Consider the following 5,692-nt stretch of genomic DNA (forward strand, 5'->3'; position numbering starts at 1 on the left):
GATAAGAACATTCGGCGAACAGCTTTCAAGTATATTTTGATGAGTGATGAACTTTACCGCCGAACAGTCAATGACATCCTGCTTAAGTGCTTGGGCCCAGATGATGCTATATTAGCTATGGCCGAAGTACATGAGGGAATTTGTGGTACCCATCAATCAGCTCCAAAGATGAAGTGGTTGTTGCGAAGGTCTGGTTTTTATTGGCCTAGTATGATAGCTGATTGTTTCAAGTACTACAAGGGTTGCCAAGTATGTCAAAAATTCGGCGACCTACAGTTGGTCCCTGCAGCCGAATTACATCCTATTATCAAGCCTTGGCCGTTCAGAGGATGGGGATTAGACTTTATTGGAGAAATTCATCCTTCATCATCAAAGGGGCATCGGTTTGTGTTAGTTGCCACTGACTACTTCACCAAATGGACTGAAGCCGTTGCTCTAAAGAACATGACACACAAGGAGGTAATTGAGTTTATAACTGAGCATATCATTCATAGATTCGGCATTCCCCAGACCTTAACTACAGATCAAGGTACTTCTTTTATGTCAAAGGAGGTACATGAATTTGCTGAATTATACAGAATTAAGCTGCTTAATTCATCTCCATATTATGCTCAGGCCAATGGCCAGGCCGAGTCTAGCAATAGGACATTGATTAATTTGATAAAAAAGAAAATATCTGATAATCCTAAACATTGGCATAAGATTTTGTCCGAAGCTTTATGGGCTCATAGAATATCTAAACATAGTGCTACTAAAGTATCTCCTTTTGAGCTTATATATGGGCAGGAAGCAGTATTGCCTGTGGAAATAAGTTTGAATGCTGTCAGGTTCGCCAGACAAAATGATCTAACTATCACTGATTATTATAATTCAATGATGGATAATATTGATGAGGTGACCGACAAGAGGGTGATAGCTTTGGGAGCAATAGAAAAGGACAAGATTATGGTAGCCAGGGCCTACAATAAGAAGGTCAAAGCAAAGTCATTTCAAGTAGGGGATCTGGTGTGGAAGACCATCTTGCCTCTAAGGAATAAAGACCGGAAGTTTGGGAAATGGTCGCCAAGCTGGGAGGGTCCTTATAAAGTAAAACAGGTAATGTCTGGTAATGCCTATTTGCTACAAACATTACAAGGCAAGGATTTACCAAAGGCTTTGAATGGGCGTTTCCTCAAACAGTACCATCCTAGTATGTGGCAAGATGCCTAAGAGAACCGATGTGATCACATCGAGTTAGTTGCTTTTGGTTCGCCCAGCTCCACCAAAAGGTAGGGGGCATATGTTTGAACCAGAAATGAGCAAGCGGACGGTCCGACCCTGAGGCCGGACGGTCCGCGGTCCGGACGGTCCGCGCCTATGGGCCGGACGGTCCGCGGTCCGGACGGTCCGCGCCTATGGGCCGGACGGTCCGCGCGTGCGCAGAACAGATTAGGGTTCCGAGTTTTGTGCTACGGTTGTTAGCTATATTCGCGGGATTAGCTCGGAATCAGTTGTGTAAAGGGTCCAGCCCCCCTCCTCTATAAATAGAGAGGTCTACGGCCGATTTGTGATCAACAATCGAATCAATACAACTTCTATTCGCATTTATTTCCAGTATAATTAGGAGTAGTTCTAGTCTAGTTCTAGTTTAGCCTCTCAATCCCCAAATTCTTCGCCTCTCTTCGACTCTACGCCGATTAGAGGAGTCTTGGTCGGCCGGCCCGAGCCTAGACAACCCCTAGGATCTCTCGTCCCCGACGGGGTCCCTCCCGGGAGCGAGATCCAGGCCGCCGTCGGTGACTTTCGCCGCCCCTGCACACGCGCGGACCGTCCGGCCCCAGGGCGCGGACCGTCCGGCCGTCAGGCAGGAAACCCTAGCCCTTGCGCCAGGTCGCGGACCGTCCGGCCCCAGGCCGCGGACCGTCCGCGCCTGACCAGAGAGCACCGCCGCCGGTTCTTCTTGAGTATTTGGCGCTCCGAAAAAGCGTCAACAATTCGAAAACTGAAGCATTGTAAACTGTAGTAATGTCTAGGGATGTTCCTAAAACATCCGAATTGTATCACAAATCTAATATTTTAGCATAGATATACATAGAATTTAAAGCTAATTTTTGGCAATGTTATTAAGAATATTATGAAGTACTTAAATAAATTTTTATATAAGTTTTTATGTATATTATTTTCTCCCTACAACAAAAAAGGTGAAAAACATCCGAATCCGTATTCGAATAGACATCCGAAGTTTATATCAATTATTTAAAAATATATAGAATGAATTTAATGTTTATTTTTTGTGAAGATTAATAGCCTCAATGCTAAAAACAAGAATATAAATTTACATAGCAAATTCTATATGTTATTTGTTCATAATCGAAGAAAGAAGACCAAAAATTTGACATCCGAATAAATATCCGGATCCATCCCTAGTAATGTCATGACTAAAGTATACTTTAGTATTTAAAAAACTGTAGTTTGAAAAAAATATGTTCCCAAACAGGGCCTTAGCATGACGCTGATCCTGTAGAAGAAATGCCAAAACGTTAGACATGGCATGTAAATAGGGTGAAAATGGGTCGGGTACCGGATATGGATAGTAAAAATACTCGTTTTTTTATACAGATTTAAGTACTTTTATAACTAGGACAGATATGGATAGTATCCAAATAGTATACCTTCGAATTCGGGTCGGATACGAAACAATAACTACACCGTAACACAACCTTCTTTAAATTCGGTGCAAACGTCATTGGACTGTCACCATCCAGTCAAATATTTCAGGCTCGGGAAACAACACATTCTGCCATCTACTAGGATCACTTGCCGCCGTTATTAGTTATTACATCTTTCACCAGCACATTTCCGTTTTGCCGTGTTGTCGTCGTCTACGACCACTCTAGAAATTAAGGCACGTATTCCGTAAAAGCTACACGCTCACCGGCCGGTGAATGCGCTCTTCGCCGTCGTCCTCGGCATGTAACCGAAGGTCTCCTCGCCCTTGTTCTCCGCCCGTGGCAAGCTCTTGGCGCCGAGTCCTTCTCGCTCATCTGCAACAACGTATATCCAATGCAAGTCGTCGTCGCTGTCACCTCTGACCTCCGGAATTTGGCAGTTCCAGACGAACGAAGCGGGTGACGCACGCACGCATGCCGCATGCGCTTGTTAGATACCTACCTGTGCGGCGACGGGCAGCGTGCCGGCAGCCTCGGTCTTCTTCCTGCTCTCTCGACTACGGAGTGGTACGAGTATAGAGCAAGGTTTAAATAGCCGGCTATAGCGGTCGATATATCTTTTTTAGCAACGAAAAGTTACGCCGTTTAGCCCGATATATCCAGCTATATCGCGATATATCCCGATATTTGCACGTTTTGGAAGCTTGGGGATAAATTTATTTTCTCGCTATTTAAAATACTGGTATAGACGCTCATGCATGCCGAAGATGGCGATGAGGATGCCCACCAGGCACGTCTTGACGTGGCCCAGCACCTGGTACAGCAGCTGCGTCGACGAGACCTTCAGCCTTCTCTGGATTGGATTTGGTTGGTCAGCTTTGTAGGTTAAGGATAACAAGCCAGCATATATATGGATACAGCAGCTAGCTAGCTTGAGCTGCTGAACGAAGTTCTTGTAAGAACAGCAAGCACAAGGATACAATCTGTCCGACGCATGTCGCGGCTACGGTGAGCACGGCAATGACCGAACCCAGGAGGTTGAGCTGGAGGTCGGTGACCGACGCGACACCGACTCCCGCAGAATCATGAGGCCTTGTTCGTTTGTGCCGGATTGGTGGGTCAGAACGATTCCTAACCAGATTGCTTCTCTAATTTATATAAATTTTGATTAGATGGAACGATTCCGGATGCAATCCGACACAAACGAACAAGGCCTGAGGGAGGCCTTGATGCTCTGACTGAAAGATTCGAGCTCGTTGAGTATGAGAAGTCAAAAAAAATATCACAACACGGGACAAGACAAGAGCATCTCAAATTACACATTGGGCAGAAAGCGGCGACAGTTTTTGGAATAACCTGAACTTCTTGTCCAGAAAGATGGTTTTCAAGACTATGGTGAAGGGTATGATGCCCAGCTTGGTCATCTGTTACGAGAAGCAGTGGTAAATTCAGTGGCAAGAACATGATTAATAGTAGTGTAGCAGTCAGCGTATGCATGTCTGGTAGAAGCCAACAGAGTTGAATCCGAGGTAGATGCCATTGAGCAGGCCGAAGGAGATGACGGTCCGCGCGTCAATTGGCTTCGGCTCAAATAAACGCAGCCGCTGCGCAACATACAGAGTGAAGAAGGTCACCATGAGGTGCCAGCTCGTCAGCGTCATCGCTGCATTTTTTTCCCCGACGCCAAAACAGCAATAATAATCAGAGAAACTTTAGCTTTCCCTTCACGCACAGCAACAGAATTTTAATGGACAAAAACTTCTTTGCTGCAGAGGGGCAGTTAAGTTCTGAAACTCTGAACCCCGTCCACATACTGACCGAAGAAGAAGCCGAGAGTGCTGATGAGGTACTTGTTGCAGATGACGATGGCCACCGACGAGGTGACCGAGAGGCCCAGCGCGCCGGCGACGCCCGTCCGGGAGCCCGCGCCCTCCGACATCTCCTCCCCGCCGACCGCCGGTGACTTCCCTCCTGCTGGTGCAGACGAAGCCATGAGTGAAAAAAAAAACGATTGCTGTGGGTGAATCCCTAGACGTGGCGGCTGTGAATCTCCATGACTCTTTTTACGTTAGAAATCAGAACACTGGATACACTATAAACACACACGGCCGCCCGCACGTGATAAGGTTATCTATTTATACTTTCTATTCATATTTAAATAACATCCTCTCAACTGTTCTTTCCCCTTATTTCATCTCTTCTCCAACTATTCCCCCTATTCAGTTCTCCTTTTATCGTTTAACTGAGTTATTTGACTTTATACATCAGTTTTTAGAGTTTTAAAAATAATACTATATTTATAGTACCATAATACATATTGTTATCAGATAATTACACTTGAAAATAATTAATTTCACAATTATAGCTCGCAAGGTAAATGAGCTATCACATTTCAGAAAAACGAAACTATATGCATTATCATTACGTAATAATTAATAAACATGTTACATGTATGTGTGGTGTCTTTGGGCTACGAGTTAAACTAACGATTGAGTGATTGAGTAACTGTGACTATGTGTTAAATTGGTCTATATGAATATAAGTGTGGGTTAAACTGATGAACATGTGTGAATTGTGAATTGACGAGTTGTGTTAATCTGGTGTTATATTGATGTGGTCTGTGAAACTATGAGTATAATTACTATTTATGTTGTTAAATTATTTTAGAATTAAGTAGAAATTGATTATTATATACACATTTTTTCTGCTATGTATGTGAATTGTGAATGGATGAGTGATGAGCTGACTCCGTTGCTCGTTAGCTTAACGAGCCGAGCCGACTCGAACTCGAACGAGTCGAGCTGGCTCGATATCCGGCCCTAAACGAGACAAAACCCTACATAACATTCTGCCATGCCACAAATTACAACGGTTGCTAGCACAATGCAGCAAGAACTCCAGCAACACAGGGAAACAAACAAAGGAAACACCACACGATGTAGGGTAAAACAGCCAAAACGACAAGAGTTGAACGATGACTAGCTCCTTCACTAAGAACGACATGTCGTTGGCACACCTAAGCTCCCCTCGTAGCTACGCACGTC

General features: G+C 44.5%; 1 pseudogene; it reads right to left on the reverse strand.

Annotated features, from left to right (window-relative positions):
- Positions 1 to 2,910: 2,910 nt before the first annotated feature.
- LOC103628098 (UDP-xylose transporter 1-like) lies at positions 2,911 to 4,731 on the reverse strand (annotated as a pseudogene).
- Between the last annotated feature and the right edge of the window lie 961 nt (positions 4,732 to 5,692).

The sequence above is a fragment of the Zea mays genome, chromosome 5 (genome assembly GCF_902167145.1).
Source record: "Zea mays cultivar B73 chromosome 5, Zm-B73-REFERENCE-NAM-5.0, whole genome shotgun sequence".
Classification (NCBI taxonomy): domain Eukaryota; kingdom Viridiplantae; phylum Streptophyta; class Magnoliopsida; order Poales; family Poaceae; genus Zea; species Zea mays.